General features: G+C 45.2%; 1 protein-coding gene and 1 long non-coding RNA gene across 3 annotated transcripts in view; one reads left to right on the plus strand and one right to left on the minus strand.

The window, feature by feature from the left end:
• The window catches only part of LMNTD1 (lamin tail domain containing 1), a 2,112,860-nt gene that overhangs the window by 97,340 nt on the left and 1,990,860 nt on the right, over nt 1-24,660 (plus strand). The gene's annotated exons all lie outside the window — the stretch shown is intronic.
• The window catches only part of LOC138513536 (uncharacterized), a 539,144-nt gene continuing 527,832 nt past the window's right edge, over nt 13,349-24,660 (minus strand). Inside the window, exons 3-4 of the long non-coding RNA XR_011281769.1 lie at nt 17,014-17,076; nt 13,349-16,192 (exon numbers count right to left, since the gene is read on the minus strand). This is a non-coding gene — a long non-coding RNA (uncharacterized lncRNA). The remainder of the gene's footprint in view (nt 16,193-17,013; nt 17,077-24,660) is intronic.

Consider the following 24,660-nt stretch of genomic DNA (forward strand, 5'->3'; position numbering starts at 1 on the left):
GCGTTCCCACAAGGAATCATTGTGGGCGCCGCCCACTCCCACACTTAAGTGTTTTGAAACAATTTCAAAAGGAAAATAAATCTCATTTGTGTTGCTTTGTACAGCCATTAGACTGCAAGGCAAATTGACAGCATGAGGAGTGAATCGGGTCACATGCATTTTCGCTTTTTCAATTTTTTTGTGAATAGATACTGAAAGGAAACCGAGTGATTTTACATCTGTATGTGTAAAAATGAGTGAAAACTGAGAGGTGAAAGCCCTACTTATAATCCAGATTAACAAGGGGGGTCCTGGGAGTCCCCCTGCCAGACATTAGTCCTGGTTACGAGAGACTTACCCAGAGTCTTTAGCTCACTATCTTTCACAGAGAAGAAATATCCTAAACATATCAGTCTTTGTCCTGCCCTGGGGCAGTCCAGCACCGAAATGCTAGGCAATTCTCCTCTGAACAAGAGTACCAACAGCAACCTCATCAGTAGGGTGGAGCTGTGCCTCTCTAAGAATAGTGAGCTACTTATGATCCAACCTGTTGTTCCCTTCTATCACTGGTATTCCTGAAACTCTTTTCTCTAGTGCCCTTTCTGATAGATCTTTCCTAACTGCCATGCTGGTCACTGACCCAAACCGCTCACCAAAATTATTAAAATCACACCTGTCTTTTCCATTCGTCTCTTTGGATCGTGTGCATGCTCGATAAAATACTAGGAAAAGCAATGTATGGTCCTTCACATTAAAAAAGATCATTGCATGGTGTGCAGTTGAAACAACTGTTCTCTGCAACGGGATGCCACATGTGCATCGATTGCTGTGGTTCCTAGTTTGGCTTGGTGGTGCCATTAGTGTGCACCTCAAGTGGTACAAGTGGTCAATTCTTCAGCTGAGCCTATGACGTCTCTAGCAGCACATGAGACCACAACTGGGCAAATTAAGGTAGCACATGTCCATATAAGAGTACACCAATGCGTTGATGGCTGTAGCTGGGCATTAGGTTTGGCAGAGTTGTATGATTGCATTATATGGCCATATTCTTTTGCATCTTTTTTCTAGGAGGTTGCATCTTGGACAACTAAGGCTGCAGCTGGGTATGAGACCTCACATGGGTATGTGATGGTCAGAGTCGTTCTGGGACAAGAAATAGGCCCAGACACCCAAATAAAAGTGGCCCACCTATCGCCTCAAAACAAGTGGCTCTCAAACCACCATCCGTGAATCGCGCCAATTCAAGACTTTACAGAAAATGCTACTCATGGAGGGACTGTGTATGTTGCATGATATGTTTTGTGTAAACGCTTGAGAAAACAAGATGTTGTTTTTTAAAAACAACATCATAGGGGACTCCAAGATGGCGGCCATGGCGAGGAGACGCGCGTAGAAGTCTCTCCCGCCGGGCCGTGACAATAAAGCACTACAGTTTAGCATTGCGAGCGCAGCGGCAGAGCAGCTTGTCCCTACGGCCCCTGGAGGTGGCGAATAACCGCAGAGAACATGAGACACGGTTTGAGCGAGGCGGCGTACTCAATTGCAGCAGGGTGCGCACTGTAGAGGGACAGTGCCATTTCCAGTTACAGCGCGGGTCCCCAGCCGAGGCTTGAGAGTCGGCTCAGGGGAACCTGGCGAGTGCGGCAGGATACAGAAGTGAGGAGTGCCCCCGGGGGGTGGGGGGGAGTGCCGTGTTGCCTTCCTGTTCCCTGCAGAAGAGCAGACCGGGAGGGGCTGGATGATCGCGTCGCCTCTCTGCTTTCGGTGACGGGTCAGCCTGGGAGGAGCTGCCGCCGGATCGGGAGAGAAGAGCGGGGAGGAGGGAGCTACGCTACACCTCCCAAGGAGAGGAACGCAGCCGGAGGTGAGCTCCGACTGGGTGGCCCCAGCAGACGACAGGCGGCCTCACGGTGGTGGGGCCCTCCCCCCGACCGGGAACGGGCGGGCCAGCAGCCGCAGTGAGCCACTGCACTTAGGGGGACTCAGAGGAAGCCCAGCATTGTCGGGGAGAGAAGCCCAGAGGCACGCACAGGCGGGCATCGGGGAGGCATCTGCAGCGTCCCGGACCGCCCCATAACCAGCAGCGGAGGGACGTTGGAAGTAACAGGACTCGGGCGGGGAGCCCACATCAGTCCCGGACAGGGGGACCTACCATTTACACCTGCACCACCCTGTGGCGGACTTCGTGTCTCTGAGGCCGTGACAGAGGAGGAGTGGCTAATCACCACCTTACTATGGCCAGGGCAGAAGGCGTGTGCCGGTGCTGGACATTTGGAGGGCGGAGGCCCCAAAAGTGATTTGCCAATAAAGGGGGCACAGAACGGAGGTCCCATTGGTTAAGTGAGCGGACACTGGTGTGAAGGAGAAGGCCCGGTTGGAGGTCTTTCGGTGGAGACTTGGAGGAAGTGGGGCCACAGTGGGTTGAGGAGCCCCCCCCGGGAGGGACATCTAGGCAGTGAGGGGAAGGAGGGAGGGGACCCCAGTCTACCTCAGCGGGCAGAGTCCCGGAGGAGTGCGAGAAGTGTGGGGTGCAGCTCCATGAACAGAGTACGCCAACAGAAGAGGCGTTTCTTGGAGGTGAGCAGAGGAACGAGCGGGCGGAATCCCGATGTCCAAGAACAAAGGAAAGGGAGGCCCATCAGGGTCGCAGTCGATCTCTTCTAAACAGGATGCTAATTTAGTCCAGATGTGGTTGGCCGACACTGCCGGCAGCTCCCGAGGGAGAATTGAGGCGGATGCTTCCGAGGCTCAGAATCAGGCCCGCACGCAGGGAATGCAGATCTCGAAGGAGGACATGCAGGTATGGTTCAGGGAGCTGCAAGACAAATTCATGTCCATGGTACAGGATCAGTTCGCCAGCATGAGAGAGGATATGAAGCAGGCGGTCCAGGACCTTTGACTGGACGTCTCAAAGCTTGAGGAGCAGACCGATACTTTGGAAAAGATTGTGCAAAACGTGAAAGATGAAGTGCAGCAATACAGCGAAACACAGGAGCAGCTGGTGCGCCTGATGCATAATCTAGAGCTTCAATGCGAGGACCTAGAAAATCGGTCCCGCAGGTCGAATATTCGTATTAAGAATATGGTGGAGTCGGTGGAAGAAAAAGATTTTAAAAAAGCGGTACAAGAAGTTTTTAGAGACATACTTGCAGAGAAGGATGCTGCAATCGTTAAATTGATAGAGTCCACCGGGTGGGCCCCAAGAGGACAGGCGAACTGGGGGAATAACCCAGAGACATGTTGGTGGCGATGTCTTCCTATCCAAAGAAAGAGGAAATTCTGAGGAAAGCCAGGGGAATGGACCACATAAAGATGAATGGGGTGGAAATTCACTTGTATAAGGATTTGGCTCAAGTGACCCTTCAGAAGAGGAGGGCAATGGCTCCTGTGGTTAAGGAAATGGTGATCAGGAAGATTCGGTACAAATGGACCTTCCCATTTGGGTTGCTATTCTCCTGGGAGGGAAAGCCAAGAAGGGTGACATCTTGTGAGGAGGGGCTACAGGTGATGGGCATCCGGGAGGATGACGGAGACAAAAAGTGCCCACGGCCCAAGGATGTACCCCGTAGGAATCTATGGGAATGGAAAGAGGCTCATCGCAGCAGGAAGCAGATGGGGGAGAGAAGCCCTGAGGTCTGCGAGCGCAGGGCAGTCGAGGGGGCGTCTGGCCCCGGAGGGAAGGGTGATCACATACCCCTGGAAAGGACGGAGGACTTGGCGCTCCAATGGTCTTAAGGAACGCGGCCCGGCGTGGGTTTTAACGCCAGAATCTCACGAGACAGAAGGTAATGCGGGGTTTAGGACTCCCCGGGGTGTTATTCCTGAGTTTTCTGAGGGACAGGTGCGACGGACTGTGCGTCCTAGCAATCATAGGTCCCTGGGCCCTCCTCGGGACAGTTGTGGGGTGTTGGGGGGAGTTTATGTTCTGGAGGAGAGAGAGGCGCCAGAGGATCAGGGGGAAGGAAGTCTGGAGGACGGAGGATATGTGGAGATTTAAGGGGGCTTGCACATTGTGGGGGGAAATTGCCAATGGGGAAGCTGAGAATATTAACATATAATGTCCGGGGCATAAATGCCCTAATTAAGAGGAGGAAAGTTGAAGAATTCCTGAGAAGGGAGAGAGGGAACATCCTGTTGTTGCAGGAAATGCATATCAGACACCAGGATAAAGCAAAGATTTGTCTAAGCGGGTACAAGCGGATAGTGCAATCAAATACGGCAGACAAGAAGGCTGGGACTCTGATCGCATTCCATGATGGGATGAATATTCAGCTTCACAATACCCAGGTGGACAAAATGGGGTGATTTGTATTTGTCAATGTCACAACAGAAGGGAGGAACTTTACTTTGGCCTCGGTATATGCTCCTAATACGCGGCAAGATAGCTTTCTGAGAGAGATGTTGGGGAAGCTGGAGGCCTTTGCAGAGGGGGAGATAATCCTTGGGGGCGATTTGAATCTGGCGTGGGTCCCTGCAGTGGACCGAAGCTCAGGGAGACACCAAGAACCGGGGACTCCATCAAAACGTCTTCGCCAAAAAATGAACCAACTAGCGCTGTGTGATGTGTGGCGGGAAATTAGCGGTCAGCAGAGGGGGTTCACATACTACTCTCATGTGTACAATTCAATGTCTAGGATAGGTTATTTTTGCACTACAGTGGGGTTATTGGGTGAGGTTCAAGAAATGGATGTAGGCCCCATTTCTCTGTCCGGAAATAAATACTCTGGAGAGGAGGTTGGGGCTCTGGCGATGGAAGCTCCCTTAGGGAATACTCCAGGACCCGGAGTTAGGGAACCCAATTAGGGAAAAGATAGAGGATTACTGGGCACTCAATGATACGGGCGAGGTTAGTATTGGTATGGCGTGGGAGGCCTTTAAGGCCGTTATGAGGGGGCATTTGATCGCCCTGAAAGCCTCCAAAGACAAGCAGCGGTATGCGTGGGAGAAGAAATTGGAATTGAAGATGGCAGATATTTGCGGGGAACTCTCCCGTAATTCCACCATCTGCCTGAAAAGAGCGTTAAGGAACATAGAGAGCCAACTAGATGTGCTACGCACAAAAAAAGCGTAGAGAAGCCTTCTATATCTCTGTCACTATTATTATATGAAGGCAAATAAAGCCGATAAGTACCTGGCTAGGCAGTTGAGAGCAGCAGGAATTTTCGATTAAAACACTAAGGAATGCTCAGGGGGTGACAGTAACCCGCACGGGAGACATGGGGGAAGTCTTTAGAGACTATTATCAGAAGCTGTATGCCTCAGGCAACCCGAATTGCTCGGATCAAGACTCCTATTTAAGTGTGATAAATCTACCCTGGTTGTCAGAGGAAGAGAGGGATTCCCTAGAAGGAGAAATTAGGGAGGACGAAGTTCGGAAGGCTATAAGAGAGCTCCAGGTAAACAAAGCTCTGGGCCCTGATGGGTTTACGGTGCCCTTCTACAAGAAATATGCAGACATTCTATCCCCCTTTCTAGCAAAACTATATAACAACTTCAAGGAAGAGGGGAACGTGACACAGTCGATGAATATGGCCAAAGTGCTGGTCTTTCATAAAGCAGACAAGGACCCAATGCTTCCGAGCTCATACCGCCCATAGCCCTAATTAATTTAGACTCCAAAATTTACACTAAAATATTAGCTGCTAGGCTGACTCCATTTCTCCCGAAACTCATTAATAAAGACCAGTCAGGCTTCATCCCGGGCCGTCAAACCCATGATAATATTAGGTCAATCATTCATCTGGTAGAAAAGATAGGGATTAAGCATACCCCGGCAGTTCTCCTGGCACTTGATGCCGAAAAAGCATTTGACCGGGTAGAATGTTCCATGCTGTTTCAGACCTTAAGGAGTATGGGATTTGGAGAGCAATTTTTGAAACTATAACACCCCCGCTATCAGGATAGCAATGAACGGGGAAGTCACAGGTAGGGTGGAATTGTCAAGGGGCACCAAACAGGGATGTCCGCTTTCGCTTCTTCTATATGCTGTTTTCCTTGAGCCATTGCCGATAAGGATCAGAGAGCTACCCTCGATGGTAGGGATAGACATGGCGGGCATGCAGCATAGGGTGATGGCGTATGCAGATGATATATTAGTAGTCCTGTCGTATCCGACCCGATCCCTCCCAGTGATCTGTCAGGAACTTGAAAAGTTTGGGGCACTATCAGGTTTGAAGATAAATAGAAATAAATCGCAAGTATTAACCTTGGCAGGTGATGACGAGGAGATCAAACGAGTGGCGACATCTTTAAACCTGAAAGTAGCGGAAACTGGGATAAAATATTTGGGTGTAACCCTTACGGGCAAGATAGAGGCCCTTTATGGGGAGAACTACACAGGCCTCTTGGCAAAAGTTAAGGGGGATCTGGAGCACTGGAACCCATTGGCGATTTCCTGGTCGGGGTGCATGGTCTCGGTTAAGATGTCCGTCCTTCCTAAGGTGCTATAATACTTTCAGGCTATCCCGATTACAGTCCCCAATTCATTTTTAACAGCGCTAACTAAAATAGTCTATTCCTATGTCTGGAGGAAGAAACCGCCCAGGGTGGCTAGAGGAGTGCTTTCAGCACAGCATCAGGATGGGGGCCTAGCACTCCAGCACTTCCGTAGGTATTATCAGGCGGCGCAATTGTGGGTCTTAAAGGAATGAATGGGGGAAGGGCAAAAGATATGGGCTGAGCAAGAGCGGTAGCAAGATCCCCATTAGAGGACCTTTTATGGAAAGGGATATACTGGAGACACCCTAACTTGGGTATAAGTAAAGTCATGGGGGCCACTCTCGATGCATGGGATGATTAAATGCGAAAGGGCGTCATGACGGGTGTGCCGGGCCCGTTTACTTCTATGTTTGGGAACCCGGATTTTCCCCGAGGGATGGAGAGAGGGGCGTTCAGGAAATGGGAGCAAGCAGGGTGGACCAAAATAGGAGAAATGTATCAGGACCAGGAGGTCAAATCGTTTGAAGTCTGCACCAGACATCTAAAGCTTAAAGAGTCAGACAGATACAAATATGAACAGCTCCGACACTGGCTGCGGTGGCAACAGTTAAATGGGCGGCCTCGAGGGATCTCGACCCCTTTGAAAAGTACACCGTAACCAACTCGGGGTCTTAGAAATTTGTGTCAACACTGTATAAATCTACAAATGTGCAGACGGAGGATATCAGATGGAATTACATGTTAAATTGAGAACGAACACTGGGGGAATCCATCAGCAAGCATCAGTGGAGAGAGCTCTGGGGGAACATCCCTAAACTGACCCGATCCATCCAAACAAAGGAAATGTGGGTTAAGATTGTACTGCAATGGCACTACACACCGGAGCGACTAAATGTGATATACCCAAACTCGTCCAAATTATACTGGAGGGGTTGCAAGAGGGAAGGCAGCTGGAGGCATATTTGGTGGGACTGTAAAGGGATTCAGGTCTTTTGGGTGGGAGTGAAGTCCCAAATGAAGGAGATGTTCCCTCATGTGGACCAATCGGGAGCGAAGGTCTGGTTGTGTGGGTTGAGGGACCAAATAGCCAAAAGGTACTCGACGGCGAAATGGAGACGTTCTATGGGCCTGGTCATTGCGGCATGGGCAGTGATAGCCGAGAAATTGAAGCAATGCGACCCCCCTGGAATGTTTAGCTGGCTGCAGAAGGTGTGGACACTGGTCGCAACGGAAACATTATCTCACAATATACAAGGTTATAATGGGTCCTTCTCGAAAGAGTGGGGGTGGTTCTGGACTACCTCCAGTCGGACTGTATGATGCAATGGTGCCCCCACAGAATCAGGATACTGGAACTATTCCAAGCTTTATAATCTCCACAGGAACTAGGGGTTTAACCTCCGGTGGGTGGTGGGGGGGTCGTGGGGGAGTTGGGGACTTTGTTGTTATGATTCTGTTCTTACTGGTTGTTTATTTTGTGAAAACAATACAAATATATGTATGAAAAAAACAACATCATCACATAGCTAAATACTTATTTTGAAGAACCAGACTCAAGGCAAGTCTATTCGTTGCCACCAGTAATTAAAATAGAGTTGCATTTAATAAGCAGTACAGCCAAATGATGACATTGGAAAGTACCTTGCCAGGTGTATTTATGCTGAAATATTACATTACAACACAACTCATAAAATAACAAAACTTTGCATACAATTCTGTGACAGGGTCCACAGCTCTGAGGTGCAGGAGTGCCATGAACTAACTGCCCCCACTGCGGTTTTGGGACCTGCAAGTCAATGCTTATACAGGGCTGCGCAACCCCAGCAGGGAAGGAGGGTTAAGGTGACGATGGTTGGATAGGAAGGGGGGGAAGTAGGACAAATGGAATGAGGTTTAGGGAGGGGTTATGGATAGGTTGGTGATTTTAGGGTAAGGTTTTCACCACTGCGCATGCTTCCAGCGAGCTGTTACACTGCTTCTGACTCTACACCCATATACAATATCACTATAGCAGTATACAAAGGCACAGCAACATAATAAACACACATGAGGTAGTGCAGCACTTAGATTAGGTTAGTTGTCACCCAGGGTGACCTTTGTTGTCTCCTGCGATTTCGTTGTGCCAGGAGGTGTCGTAGTAGCTGTTCAAATGCTGCAAGAGAGTGCTGCAATTAGTGCACATACCAAACACTACCGCATGCAGCTGTTCACATGCATGTACACATGCAGGAGATTTAGCAGGGCTGCACGTGACTACTAAACATGCACAGTAGGGGCTGCATGTGGCTCTGATAAGTGTAACATGTTAGTTAGGGCATGCAGGAGTAAGCAGTTAGTAATGCGTTAGGAAGGTGTTCCGAATTGTGCCCACGGCTGGCGAGCTGCTATCCAATGATTTATGATGCTGCGCGTGAGTGGGAAGCGTTGATTAGTGTTGTCCTCTGTTGCGGGGCAGGCAGTGTCTTACTGGTACAGTTAGCTTTGCAGGAAGCAGAGGCCAGTTGTTTCTGTCTGGTGTGGCTGGGCCCCTTGCTCGACCCCACTGCTCCCTGTGGTTATGCAGAGCACTGCAGCACTTATCTGTGTCAGGCGAGGGGCGGGGATGTCGATCCAGTGGGGCGTGGCCCCTCATAATGGGTATGAAGCCGGTGCAGCTCGGAGACACGTCTTCTCGGCAAGAGGACTTGAGCACAAGCACTGTGTCCTGGTTACTGTGGATGCGCGATGACGTGCCACTCCCAACGTGGCCTTCCTGTAGTTGTCGGCCCAGGTGCTGCTAGGAAACATAGTTTGGCAGGCGGTTGCCCCACAAAAATGTCAGGCAGAGAAGTCTTCTAAAAGGCTGGATTGTCCATTTGGGGATACATTTGAATTTTTGCTGTGTCATTGGCACTATTACAATGTCTTTGGTATGACTAATGCCATACATTGATCGCATGCCTTTATTGCTTTTTGGGTTGTCCCTGCCCCTAGCCCCGAGCCCTAACATCTGTGGAAAGTCTTTTTTTCTGTTGAAAGTCATGTAGCTGGAATCCAAATCTGATGATACACAAAGATGTAAAGCTGAATGATTCATATATTGTCCTCAGTGATCTTAACACCGTCTTGATGAAGGGTACCATCTTCTCAGAAACAGAAACCTTATGATTCTAAGTTCTGTGTCAGCCTTCCCACTTTGGTCTTTGATTGGACCCATCCTGGTTTCAGAGTACACGTATTGCACATTTCAACTGTACCAAGTTAAGGTCGTAGTATTGAGGTGATGATGGTCAAATGTGAATATTGCAGGTGCCATAAGGTACATTTTTAAGATGTTAGTTGATGACTTATCCAAAATAAAATTTACTGATTTACTTTAAAAGACAATATTAGGCTGTTTACCTTCAAGAAATGTGGTTTGGCAAAGCAATCTAAGAACATTTTGCATGCATTTACAAGCTGGCACAAAACTCTTCCTGGAAACCTAGAAACCCACTCAATCAAGAGTTCCTTTAACATTGCACTCTTTTGCGCAACCAGGTCGATTATGTCTGGATTTTGCAATTGGACAAGCACATTCCACTCCACAGACATGAGCATGAAGCCTTTGAGGTTGTCCTGGCTGAGGTGGTTTCTTAGGCGAGTTTTAATATTCTTCAATTTCGAAAAACTTCTTTCACATGCTACTTGTATACAAGATAAGGTCAAGATGAATGTGTAAGCCAAATACAATTGCCTGCAAGCATTACTAAAAAGTTTATACTGTTTTAGGATTGAGTAGCAACATATTGCAGAGTTACAGAATGTATTGCATTTCTGTACTAAATGTTTAGGTTGCTCGCCAAATTCTTCTTGTAGTGCTGGATCTTCACTACATAGGGCTTTCAATGCAAACTCTTCTGGTAGTGTTCTCCTCAGTTTAGTCCACTTGGTTGCAAAGTCCAAGAGTTCTTCCCTTAACCCATGTACCGATATGGAGTCATCCAGTCTTTCAAGCAAGGAGCAAATATTTCTAAGAGCATTGTCAGGGACACTTTCATTGAAATGTTTGGGATCCAGGCATGCTGTCTCTGCGGCAAGAGATGACTGGGTTTTAAAACAACTAGTTAGGCTTTGAATAATGTTGTCCATAATGGCATTATGTACACTAACTCTAAACCAGTCTTTAGCCAAGGTGATTTGCTCATCCCTTCCAGGCATCCTCTTTTTGTGGGACACTCTCCCCTCTGGAAGTACAGTTTTCACTCCTTTATCATAGCGTCTTTCTTCCAAGCCCACGTTGGCCCATTCTGCAAATTGTTCTGCTGCACAGTACACAGTATCAACATTTCTTGAATCTGCAGCAAGCGCTTTTGTAGTATCCAAGACCATTCTTTGTGCCTGGAGAATGTCCATTCAACTTGTCTGGAGGTAATTAGATAATGGGGTTGTAGAATGAAATACTCATAACTGGGCTGTGAGCACTGTTTGGAATTTGCAGAGAGCCTCAGCAAAGTTTATAGCTTGGTAACAGACATTTGAATTGAATTTATCTGTATTTGAGCCAATATTATTGAGTGCTACAACCACATCAGTGAACATTGCTTTGTTCGTCTTATTAAAGGAGCCAAAACATTCTGTAGTTCTGCATCCTTTGCCCACCATCTTGTTTCTCCTATGATTTGGACTGTGCGGCCTTCCAAAGACGGCTCACGCCACACATCCATCCTTTTGTAGGATTCCTGGAAAAAAGCGACACAGGCCAAACAAAGACGTGGGTTCATTTGATGTTTGTGTCCCTTCTACAAGTACAATATTTAATACATGTGCATAGCACCAGACATGTATTTGACCAGGGAATTCCTTACCGAGCCAGGATGCAAGACTATTTTACTGGCCCTGCATGTTGGATGCACCATCGTTTGAATTTCCAATGCACTTGCCTAGGTCAAGACCATTATCTTTAATAACACTCTGCATCAACTCAAACAGACCCGTTCCAGTAGACAAAGTGCAGTTGGTTACTGCTATCAGGCGTTCATGTACAATGTCTGTATCATATCTAATAATTATAGAGCACTGATCAGTAACACTCACATCTTGGGTTGAGTCTATCTGAATTGAAAATAGTCCTGCTTCCTTTATTTCTTGACCGATTACCATTTTAATCAGTTTGGAAATGGCTTCAATCACATGCCCAACTGTAGTCTTTGGGCCTCATCACGAGTTGGGCGGTATCCTAGCGGTATCACCGCCGAGTTACTGCCTGCGCTAATAGCGTTACCACCAACCGGTTTGGTGCCGGATCAAGGGTTGGGCGGTAACTGGGCATTTTTGGAGCAATTAGCGCGCTTATAGAGCAGCGCTAATTGTGCCCGAAAGTGGGAACTTTTCTAGCGTGTTTACCCCCAGCACTGAGCTGGGGGTAAACACGCCAGACCAATGTTTGGGCGGACCCTTAAATGCAGCAGTAATAGCGTGACATGAAGGTCACAGAAGAACCCCGTCCTTGCCCAGTTTTCTTTTTGGATATGGTTTGAAAGGCATCAATATGTTCCTTTAGAGGTCTGTCATATTTACTTACGAGCAGAGAGATTTCAAGGAAGTGGCCATGATCTTGCTCTTCATTATCCAGCTCAAACATGGACTCTAATTTCCCACGAAAACTGAGCCCCCTTTTCCCAATAACTTTTACAACGTCAATGACGCGCTCCAATATGTCTCTCCTTTTTCTTAGTTGCTCACTTCGAGCTAATTTCTGTCAATGAAAGAGTAGACTGCCTATGTCGATCCCTGAAAATGTCAACATATATGAATCCGTGCACCTCTGATAACCTTGGCTGGCCTCATGTTCTACAATGTGCTGGTAAACACGCCTCCAGTGTTTCATCCCGTTGATGAAAGGACCCCTCTCTTCACGTTTAGTAAACACCAAACAAACTGAGCAAAAAAGGGCCTTTTGTATTTCAGAGTAACTTGACCAGTGCCATTTGCTCCCATCTTAACTCCAAAATGCTAATTCTGCTTTAATTTGTTTATGTTTGGGAGGTTGAATTGGATGGTGCTGAAAGAAATGGGAAAGTTGATCTGCTTTAGGATTTTGAAATAAATAGTCTGCTACCTGTGTATCATCTTTCCATGCTGCACACCCCAGTTCCCTGAGTCTTCTATATGTAGGAAAGCAGATAAAGATTCTCCTGAATGACTAGTACCTGGCGCTTCCTCTGGGGGGATGATGATGTCTCCAATTATTCCAGACCTACTGGTTTCTGCCACTTCCTCCTTGGGGGAATATTCAATTGTTTGTGACAGACTGGAGCCACCACTGGCTGCCACTTCCTCTAAAGGGATAGCCTCAATTCTTTCTAACAGACTTGTATCTGACACTTCCTCTGTGGGTGCATCTTCAGCGGTTTGTAAGAGAAAGACACCACCGGCTGCTACTTCCTCGAAAGGGATATCCTCAATCAATGGTCCCTGTAATTATTTTTCCCTAAGTGCAGGAATGGTTAGCTTTTGTGTGCACTTTATTTTCCATGTGCACAACTTAATAATGACATAAGCCACTTTGTAAGCATGCATACTTAGTGAGCTACCCTCTCTGAAGAGTTTGGAAGGGTATGCCCCCTTCCTAACCACTGTAATTCTTTACAAATCATTGTAAAAGGTGCATCTTACAACATTTTTTCCAAACATACATAGGCTAGAAAAATAAATATTTTCTATATGATTATAAGGAATGCCCATCAACCAGTCCAAGACTTTAAGATATGCCATAGTACCTACCAAATTTATTCCAGTGCATAGAAGAAAATGTGTATGCACAGAAAAAGCTTTGTAGCCTCAGGATAAACAATAGGTTTAGTTGTGGCTATTCATTTGTTGACAACGCCCAGAGACAATGCAGAAAGTGTTTAATACCATTGAAATAAAACACTAGTTTATTACAAAAACAAATATTGCTTATCACGGATGTGGTTGTCAAAGAATTCAGATAGGATCTAATTGTTGCAAAAGGAAAAATGGAAACTAAAAGGACTTTGTACGAATACATACAATAGTTCATGTGCCACTTTAAGTAAGTAATTGAAGGGCCAGGGGAACATGCCTCAAGTTGTATAAGGACGATAATTGCATCAGAATAACTGCATCACAGAATATGACCAGAATTCCTGGGTCTCTGCTTACTATCCACATTATGTTGTACTGTAAGTTGTAACAATATTTACTCAAAACAAGCCTTACGGCTAAAAGGCATATACACATACATGTTTACTCTCTAAAAACAGGAAAATGTGCCCAACAAAAATGGGAAACCAAGAACACATAGGAGCCTTCCTCCTGCTTCTACCCACAAGGTTCCACTGATATTTATTTGAATTAGTGACCAGCAGAGCAGTGGCAGGAGATCTAATAATATTTCTGCTCTATTTCAAGAGACATTTTAAGGGGAAAGAACATTTTAATAAGCATGAAATATCCCAACTGTTACAGCTCATTATTTTCTTACTCCCTCAAAAATTATTTGATTCCAAGTAGGGAGTAAAAGCGTATAAGAGCCCTGCTTTTAACCCTGAAATAGGAGGTGAAATCACAGGGCACATAATGCAACTTATAGTTTTGCTCACCCTTCCTCGCCACAGCCAAGATTAAATGCAAAAAGAGCCTTACAGAGGTTTCTTCAGGAGCCCCATTGAAGAATATCACATGTATTTGCCTTTTAAGTCAATAGCAGCAATGCTCAGGGGTACAACAGATTGAGTGCCTTTTTCTTTGACTAGGGACCCCTCTTCTGAAATTCATGGATGTAATTTAAAGAAGATGCATGGGGATGCTAGAAGCAATAAACGCAAACACGTGATTATATTGAAAAGCCCTCAGCAGCTGAGAACAGAAAGAAACAGAAGGTGCAGTTTCCTAGACTGTTACTAGAGTTTATCATCCTTTAGCAAACAAACAACTCATTTCCTTCACTGTACTGTACTGCCAAAACATCTGATTTGATTTTTGAAAGTTGCTGATTTGTTCTTCAGCTTGAAGGAGTATTCTCTGTGCCCTTCCACCCATACCCCTCCCCAGATCATGTGCTCTCCTCCAGTACTCAACTGTAAAAGTGAGGGATTGTAATAGCAAAGCACTAACTTGGGTATTTGCAAATCCACTATACTTTGAAAGTAAAACATATTTAAAGCCTCACCATGACATGTGCAGTTTAAGAACATGTTATGAATCTGCATGTGCACAATTACTATGAAGTGAATACAAGATTGTTTGCTACATAACACACCTTTACATTGTTGGGTAGGATAAGTGCTCAGTAATACTGTTTTTGTAAAGCAGCAAATTACCACATAATATGTTAAGGTCTATGACCCATGGAACTCAGAAAACATGGAAAGGATGAATATTGTGTGAAAAGCATGCTAGTTATTTTACTATCTTTTGCCCTAATACTATATACAGCAAATGGCAGGCATAGCCCATACCTATTATTCCTTGCAGGCCAAGTAAATGATGTTGCAATGTTGTTCTCCACTTATAGGGTAATGTTAGCTTACTTACAGTCTGTATGCGATATTTGAGCTGACAGTTGGGTTACATAGTCTGGGTGACACTTTTGCTAAGGCACCATAAGTACCAGAAATTCTTGTGCTTGAACGTCATTCCTATTATAACAAACAGAAAACAAGTGGATGTAGGTACAAGTCTGGGAAATGTTTAAAGAGCGATGGTAGGCACAGTTACTGTTCTCTAGTAATATTTAAATGTGACCTGCAGCGGAAGTTAGAGTCATAAGGTTTAAGTGTGGTAGAGTCAAGCAAAAGAGTAATGGGTGGGGAGGGTATCTTATTTGGTTAATGGGTGCAGGCATATCTTAGCAATGTCTTCTGTTTGTGGCACCACCTTTTCATTTTAGTTTTGAAGCTCTTATGGGTGTATTCTGTTTTTAGGATTTTTAGGTTTATGTGGTCAAGCTTGCATAGTAAGTACATGAAAATAGGCTAGACCAGAATAACTAGACTAGTTAGTCCAATTTAGCTTTATTTTGTGAGAAAGCAAATATTAGGTTGTGGCTTGTCCCTTATTAAATCTTTATGAATTGGTGGGACATTTCTGTGTGCGCTGCTAAACAAAACAAAAATTCTTCTGAGCGGCACCCAAAAGGAAGCTGGGCAAGTGCACATGCACACAGCTTAGAGGGAACATTGTCCTCAATTCTTTCTGACAGACGTGTGTCTGCAGCTTCCGCTGTGGGTGCATCTTCAGCAGTTTGTAAGAGAAAGGCAGTACCAGCTGCCACTTCCTCGAAAGGGAATCCCTCAATTCTTTCTGACGGACTTGTTTCTGCCACTTCCTCTCTGGGTGCATCTTCAGCGATTTGTAAGAGAAAGGCACCACTGGCTGCCACTTCATCTAAAGGGATATCCTCAATTCTTTCAGGCAGACTTGTTTCTGACCGTTGCTCTACGGGTGCACCTTCAATGATTGCTGACAGTTTAGTTGCTGCTGCATCTGACTCTGTTGAGATGTCCCCAATAACTGCAGAGACTCTGGCTTCTTTCACTTCCTCTCGTCTCACATCTTGAGCTCTTGTTGATGGCTCCAGTGAAGAACCGAGTTTAACACTTGTACCTGAAGAAGATGCCTGGTCACCTTCCTCCACTTTTCTCGCAGCAATGCAACTTGACATTTTGATGGTCTGAACTGTAAACAGAGCTTCATTTTTTTTGTTTTGCTGGATTTCCTCTTCAATCCGCTTTTTCTTCTTTTCTCATAGTTTTTCTGTTCCTCTCTTTTTTGTAAATCAATTTCTCTTCTAAAAAAAAAAAATACCATAAATAGGCATTGGATTACTGCCTTTATCACAGTAGGTCTAAGTACATTGGCTGCCAACATCCAAACTAACATTTAATTAAGAAACAAGTGCTTTCCATTAGATCAATGCCAGCATTTTCAGATTTAACTGTCCCCAGCCTAACCGTAACCTCCCTCCTCAAAATAAAGAACAATATCCTGCTGGGTCTATAAAATGCTGTGTCGTACAGTAATCCAGCCCCATGGCATGGTAAATTAACAGGATGCATGCATGTTATTTCTCCTGGCCAGTGGCCTGGACATTGTATTATGTTCTCAGAAAAAATAGCAGCCAAAAAGGAAAGCTACATTTTAATTAAATTATGAAAAACACAAAGGGCCATGCAGCAATACATCCATATATAGCAAGTGAATTTCTGCTGCATGCACACAAATGTGTATTAATTCTACTCTCCACCCTAGTGTGTGCTCTGCAACAGGGCCTTTGAGCGAGGCGTAATCCAGGTTTTTCTTTTGCCCAGGCACACATTAAGCCTGGATGCAAATTGACAATAACAAAACTTGGCCAGATTGAAAGAGGGGAGCGACCGATTCGCTAACTTTAATTTGGGTGTGGCGGAATAGGATTGGAGTTCTTCCTGGTCACTGCTGCTTATAGACTGGACTGGAGCTTAGGGTGGCAGGGCTCCTGGGGGGAACAGAAGGTGTGCATAATAAAGGCTGCCAAAGTGGCTGAAGTGTGTTATACAGGAATACCTTACATTACACTGCATTGAAGATATACAATCACTAGTGGTTACTTACTCACAGTGATGGGCTCACCTGACTGGCTGTTGGTATCTCTGCTAAAGCCTTGCTAGATTGTATACTTTAACAGCAACCTTCCTGCAAAAACAAAGTAAAGATGACGAAAACCCAACAAACACAGTATATATCATATAAATACAGTGCAGGGATATGAGGAGCCCCGAAGCATCCCCCAGTAGCTAGGGGCTAAACCATAGAGAGTCTGTCACAAAAAAAGGAGTAGAGCATATGGGACCATAAAAGATGTATACAAATTGAGCTAAAAAACAATAGAGTATGATTTGTGATGTGTTGATGTATTCCTTGTTTGGAGGATGCATATTGCTAAAGAATGTCCAGATAGTAACAAGCGAGTGCAGAGAACTCTGGGATTGCAGTAAACAGGTAAAGGACATTTGCTTTGAAATAGACAGCAAGGGGTTGTAATAAATAACGTGTGTGTGTGCGATAGAAACAATTGGGGCGCTTTGAAACACAATTTACTTGATGTATACGTGCCTTACAAATGCACAGTAAATAAATAAAATAGAGAGAATGAGAGCGGAAGAGAGAGGAGTAAAGAGGGGACGGAAGGAGACACAGAGAGAGATAGATGGTAGTAGTGGGAAAGAGAAAGACAAAGTGAGGGAGAAATAGAGGCAGGTGGTAGAGAAAGAGAGAGCGATAGGGTGGAGTCGTATCCGTGGGGGATTGTTCTGCTGAAATCCACATGCTCGTTATGTAAATAAAACTCTTTTCATGACTACATGCACTCCAAGGCACAAGCTCCGTTTTCCAGTACAGCAAACATCAGGTTGGCTCATTGATTGAAAAGAAAATGCACAACATGTACTGCATCCAATCCTTCAGCAACAGGTAATGTAATGATAAGAGGATGCATACAGCTCTCCTGTGAAGGACTAGCAGACTAGCAGCCAGATAAGGAGATGCAGAACTACCCCAAAGTGGATATCAAGTGTTTAAGTGGGCGATTTAGAGGCACTCGCATGATTGCACTACAGGGACAATCCCAATCATCCTTTTCCATTCTACATTCTTTGGAGAAAATCTCCTCTTTCTGACCCAGATTTTGTATCCAGACTTTACTTAATTTATTTGTGCCTCTCTTTCAACAAAGGGCCCTCTTAGAGTTTTAAGATTGTGAATGTACCTCTGCATCTTCTGCTTGGAGTCATGGATCATAATGTTGCATGGTGTTATATGCTTTTTATCAATAGCCAATTGCTTATGTCTGCCAGATGTCGCAGTCCTTGCTGCTAGCCTTGCCAGCCATTTCTCAATTTCGTCGGCACAGAACGATCTAAAAAATACTCTGCAGAGTTCATTTGTGTCATAAATATCACAAGTGATTTTATCGATGTTAACTTTGGACCAGCGCAACTGGTTTCCAGCATGGCTGCATGTTATGCCTCCTGTGCCTGATAGCATGGGTTTATTAAGGGGCAAGGCCATTATAAGTTTTGGTATAGCATGATCGCTGTTTGCATTGGGTATACCACCAACTTGGAGACCAGTTCCAGTACAGCAATATTCCCGAAGATGTAGTCCAGGGTTGCCCATTTGTTGTCACTTCTCCAGGTATCTTGGCCAGGTTGATCTCCCCTAGTATGACCATTTAAGACTGTCATTTCCCACTCTCTGAGAAATGGGATCCACTTTTTACCCTGATTATTGGGATTTTTTTTGCAATAATGAACACGTACCGAAAAAATACAATAAGTGGCACTCATCCCTTTGTCATGATAGCGAGCGTTTAAGTCTCCGCCCACAATTAGTAGATCATGTCTTGGGCTACCTGCCCACTCAGAGAATAATACATTGATACATGTAAACAGGCCGTCTGTATACAACCCCTCTGGCGGGTCATAGATGCTTAATAACAACATCTTTCTACACTCTGTGCCAAATTTCAAAGTTACCTCGATTGCAAGCATATTAGAATTGCTTTCATCTAGGAAGTGATTTACTTTGTGGGAACAATGGGAGACCGTTGCCATCACCACCGTAGTAGTCTTATGGTGCCAAAGCTTTTCAGAAGATGCGGCATATAGTGTTCCCTGCCCAGGAGAAACTAAATTGTGATCTGCGGAAAAAATGAGGGTAGAGGTGAGAGACATGGAGAATGGAGTACAATACCAAAAGGTCGACACATAGCAAGAGACAAAGGTGTTGGGGACGAGGGAATATGGTTATGGTAGTGCGATTGTGTACGTAGTCTTTGCTGTTGGATCAGAAAGAGTGCTGATCAGAAGAGAGGAGATAAGCCACATTCAAATCTTAGCATTTAATGGCATCGCCATTGCAAGTGGTACTAGATGTAGTCAATGCAGGACTGTGGGATGTCTGAGACCCTTCTCGTTGTGTCTCTTTACCCAGGCTCTGCTCTCATATTCCTCTGCCCACCAGTGAACTTTGCCCATGTACCTTTTCTCCTGTGCCTCTTTCCTTCCAAGAGCCTTCACATGGACCTTGCCACATGCCCCTTCCCATTCTTTCCCTCTATTGACTTCCTCATGCTCCTCCCATTCAATGCCCCCCTTGTCCTTCTTCCATTTTTATCCTGACGCTGTGTTCCTTCCATTTGCATCCCTTTCTCCTGTGCCCCTAACTCAAGGTTTTCACTACACAAATGTACAAACTGTTGGTTTTGTTAGTGAGTTTTGTTTTCTTTTCGCATAACAGTGTAATCACTCTCTGGGTCTTGAAAAAGCCGTGTAGTGTGTAAGCATTAACATCCACTGTATGGTTCTTATTTACACTTTACACACCATAAGAACAATTATTAAAACGCTGATCATCTTCTCTAATAGTGAGTAAAAAGGCAAGAAATAAACATTAAGCAAACTATATTGAAAATAAGCGTTTGGTGGGTTTTATTTGAATACAATACTCTCTTCACACGCTTCAGAGCAATCAGAAAAGTCAACCTCATGCTTAATTTGAACTGTACCATGGTTCCCCTGATGCTTTTAATAATGTACATGAACACAACGGAAAGAGGTGTGTATTATCGGAAAACTTGATAAAGCCACTGGAAATACAATGTGAGGATGGGCAACTGCTGCTCACGCAGTGTTTTATTGATCACACAATCAGGCTTACGGTTTTAAAGTGATGTGTAATTTTTCTATCGGGCCACTGCGCCACAAGGTGCCCTTTCCTTTAAAATGAGCTCCGGTGGTTCATTAACGTCTGTCAAGGGTAGGAGACGTAATTAAATTGCGCCACAAGCACTTCCCGTATCACCAAACTCTGCGTCTGGCGACGGTTTGCCGCTCCAAAGCTCAGCGGGGTGGAGAATGAAGTTACAGCGATCTCCCTGGGTCCCTGCAGCTTATTCTGTCGGTAGACCTTCATCGTTTTCTACAGCGTGGACCATCGTCACATTCTATATACAGCAAATTGAATTTAAAAAATAATAATCGCAAAGAAGAGCATGTGAATCCAAATGATGCCATTTATATTTAGCTAAACCATAACCTTCTTAGGCATATAGGAGCACTGTGTTTTTGTTTTAATCGGAACTCGCTTTCTTCGAAATTGATTTACTTGTCCAGTGAATATTGTTTTGTTGTTGTAATGTCAGAGGTATGATGGAATAGTCCAGCCCGGCCAAGTGGCCCTCAGATTGAGGGTAAGTCGTCCATAGAGGTAGACATGTATACTTTCCTATGGATAGAATGAATCACAATGGGCGGTATTAGCAGTGCTAGATCCAGCTAACTCCCTTGCTGTTACCTCAGGCGTGGGGAAAGGTTCCCTCCTGATTTAGAATAAGGTCTATTACTCATTCTGATGCCCCATAGAAATGTATTGGGGAATGGTGGTAATACTGCCAACCATTAAAGCCACGAACATTGCCTATTTGTGGAGGTAATAACTTCAGCCACAAGCAGGCAATGTTCCCGGATTCAGGTTACACAACCCATAATTCGGTGGAGACGAAAAACAGGCGACATGTAGAAGTACCACCAGTTATACCTTTAGCGCTTCATTCGTAATGAGGCGCCTAGAGTGCCCAGATTATGTAGTTCATGAATCATAATACATAACATGTCTGCACGTGTAACTCTTATTGTCATATCGTTTTTCCATTGAGTAGTTTAGAAATCCAATGGGTTTCTGATGTCCCTGGTGCGATGAAGGAGTAAAAGTGAAGCACTCAGGGAAGTGGATAACAAGAGTCTCAGAAGGATGTTTCTCAGGGGTTGTTGGAAGCCCAGGTGCACTAGTTCTCAAGACCTTTTACTATTGGAAGCCTGTTGGGTACATTTATTTTCAATCAACATATTGTTTACAGAAAGGGAGAAAAGCAAAACATGTCAAGAAATAGTTGAACTATTATTAAGAGAATGATTAAATAAAAAAGACAGTAAAAAAATATCATGGAAGCAGTCTTCATAATGCAACTTTCTCTTCATCAGTCAGAAAAAGTCCCAATTCCTCAGTCCGAAAACAATACATTGTGAGCCAGTGCAATAACATGCCCTCCGGCACCCGTCTCGGGAGGATGGCTCAGCGGGAACGTGCTCGCCTTGGAAGCAAGATGACACATAGCCACACAGGTTCGATCCCCGGGTCCGTGCTTAGAAATCTCTGGGTATTAAGCGCGTTATAAATAACCTATCATATCATATCATATCATATCACTAGACAGCCCTGAGCACACAGGCTGTACCCAAAGCTGGTGCCCGGCCCCATTAACATTAACCTCTCAGATCAGCACCAGCACCTGATAGCCAGAAGGTCACTTTGACAAGCCACCACTGACCACCAGCAAGCAGGACTGAGTAACATTAGTGGTAAAGACCATGTTAGGTGACAGTATTCAAACCATATGTGGTCATATGTGATTCTTCAAAAACGTCCCACACCCAACATAAGGTGGCATGTCCATGATAAATTGTCTGGCTGACACATTGAAAGCCTTTGCTTTCCAAAGTAAGAGGTCCCTACATCTTGCTTGGGATTATATGATGACAGGTCACATTTTCCAGTGCAAAAAGACAAATCACTAATGAGCACTCGGGTGCCTCGTTCAGGTTGTTGTCACCAATGTGTAGTACAGCCAGCTACTGGAAAGTTAACCCCCCGTGCTGTGCGCAGACATCACCCAAGCATCATATGCACGAGGCAGAGACCCCTCAAGCCGATCGAATGATCTGATCTCAGAATCCTGCTCCCCGAGTCGTGATTCCGCCGCTTAATGAACGAATGCCTCATTGTACAAATATTTATCTGTGCTTGCAATTCTTGTGGAAGTAATAAACAAAAGTTAATTTAGAACGGTCTGGAAAGTCAACATATGCAGTACTGTGCTTAATATGATATTTGCGATGGAACCCCACCTTGTGTAATCCTTGATGAGCATAATAGCAGCTTAGTTCCCATCACCCAATTCCCCTGACCAGTCCAGGCTTTATGCCCAATGCGGACATGCAGGTTGTTGCCCCTCTTCTAAAATAGTGGGGAGAACAATTGGAGGAATGAACCCCAGAAGTTTTTAATGCCATATTAAACACTTTTAAAATCTGAAATTGTGAGTGCAATGAACCATCCTCATGAATTAAACTTGGCAGGGGCTGTGGTGTAGGTCTTACATACATACATGCACTATTGGGTGTTACAACTTCCCTGGTGCAGCCTGTAGGCACAGTCGCACCCTTGTCCACCTGGTCAGTCTTTGATCTCACTGAGATATTTACTTTAAGAACCCTTCTTATCTGTGGATGCCGGCTCTGCAACCTCCCATTCCTGTCTAACCTAGGCTTCTGTATTAGCCCGCCTTCGCCTAACCTAGACTTCTGTATTAGCCCGCCTTCCGTCTAACCTAGACTTCTGTATAAGCTCGCCTTCCGTCTAACCCAGACTTCTGTATTAGCCTGCCTTCCTTCTAACCTAGTCTTCTGTATTAGTCCGCCTTCCGTGTAACCTTGACTTCTGTATTAGCCCGCCTTCGCCTAACCTAGACTTCAGTATTAGCTCGCCCTTTCCGTCTAACCCAGACTTCTGTATTAGCCTGCCTTCCGTCTAACCTAGACTTCTGTATTAGCCCGCCTTCCGTCTAACCCAGACTTCTGTACTAGCCCGCCTTCCGTCTAACCTAGACTTCTGCATTAGCCTTTCTAACCTAGACTTCTGTATTAGCCCGCCTTCCGTCTAACCTAGACTTCTGTACTAGCCCGCCTTCCATCTAACCTAGACTTCTGTGTTAGCTCGCTTTCCGTCTAACCTAGACTTCTGCATTAGCCTCTCTAACCTAGACTTCTGTATTAGCCCGCCTTCCGTCTAACCTAGACTTCTGTATTAGCCCGCCTTCCGTCTAACCCAGACTTCTGTACTAGCCCGCCTTCCGTCTAACCTAGACTTCTGCATTAGCCTGTCTAACCTAGACTTCTGTATTAGCCTGCCTTCCGTCTAACCTAGACTTCTGTACTAGCCCGCCTTCCATCTAACCTAGACTTCTGTGTTAGCTCGCCTTCCGTCTAACCTAGACTTCTGCATTAGCCTGTCTAACCTAGACTTCTGTATTAGTCCGCCTTCCGTCTCACCTAGACTTCTGTATTAGCCCGCCTTCCGTCTAACCTAGACTTCTGTATTAGCCCGCCTTCTGTCTAACCTAGACTTCTGTATTAGCCTGCCTTCTGTCTAACCTAGACTTCTGTATTAGCCCGCCTTCTGTCTAACCTAGACTTCTGTCTAACCTAGACTTCTGTATTACCCGCCTTCCGTCTAACCTAGATTTCTGTATTAGCCCGCCTGCTGTCTAACCTAGACTTCTGTATTAGCCCGCCTTCCGTCTAACCTAGACTTCTGTATTACCCGCTTTCTGTCTAACCTAGACTTCTGTATTAGCCCGCCTTCTGTCTAACCTAGACTTCTGTATTACTCGCCTTCCGTCTAACCTAGACTTCTGTATTAGCCCGCCTGCCGTCTAACCTAGACTTCTGTATTAGCCCGCCTTCCATCTAACCTAGACTTCTGTATTAGCCCGCCTTCCGTCTAACATAGACTTCTGCATTAGCCTGTCTAACCTAGACTTCTGTATTAGCCCGCCTTCTGTCTAACCTAGTCTTCTGTATTAGCCCGCCTTCTGTCTAACCTAGACCTCTGTATTACCCGCCTTCTGTCTAACCTAGACTTCTGTATTAGCCCGCCTTCTGTCTAACCTAGACTTCTGTATTACCCACCTTCTGTCTAACCTAGACTTCTGTATTAGCCCGCCTTCCGTCTAACATAGACTTCTGCATTCGCTTGTCTAACCTAGACTTCTGTATTAGCCCACCTTCCGTCTAACCTAGACTTCTGTATTAGCCCGCCTTCTGTCTAACCTAGACTTCTGTATTACCCACCTTCTGTCTAACCTAGACTTCTGTATTAGCCCGCCTGCCGTCTAACATAGACTTCTGCATTAGCTTGTCTAACCTAGACTTCTGTTTTAGCCCACCTTCCGTCTAACCTAGACTTCTGTATTAGCCCGCCATCTGTCTAACCTAGACTTCTGTATTAGCCCGTCTAACATAGACTTCTGTACTAGCCCGCCAATGTGGAAGGTGCATAGAAGTAATGAAAGACATTATTTTGGGAATTTGTGATAAAAAAGAGGTGTAAACGTATACCTGGAGCAATGTCCTCAAATTCCCCTTTTCTTTTTAGGTAGTC

The sequence above is a fragment of the Ambystoma mexicanum genome, chromosome 12 (genome assembly GCF_040938575.1).
Source record: "Ambystoma mexicanum isolate Mex_15411 chromosome 12, UKY_AmexF1_1, whole genome shotgun sequence".
Taxonomy (NCBI): domain Eukaryota; kingdom Metazoa; phylum Chordata; class Amphibia; order Caudata; family Ambystomatidae; genus Ambystoma; species Ambystoma mexicanum.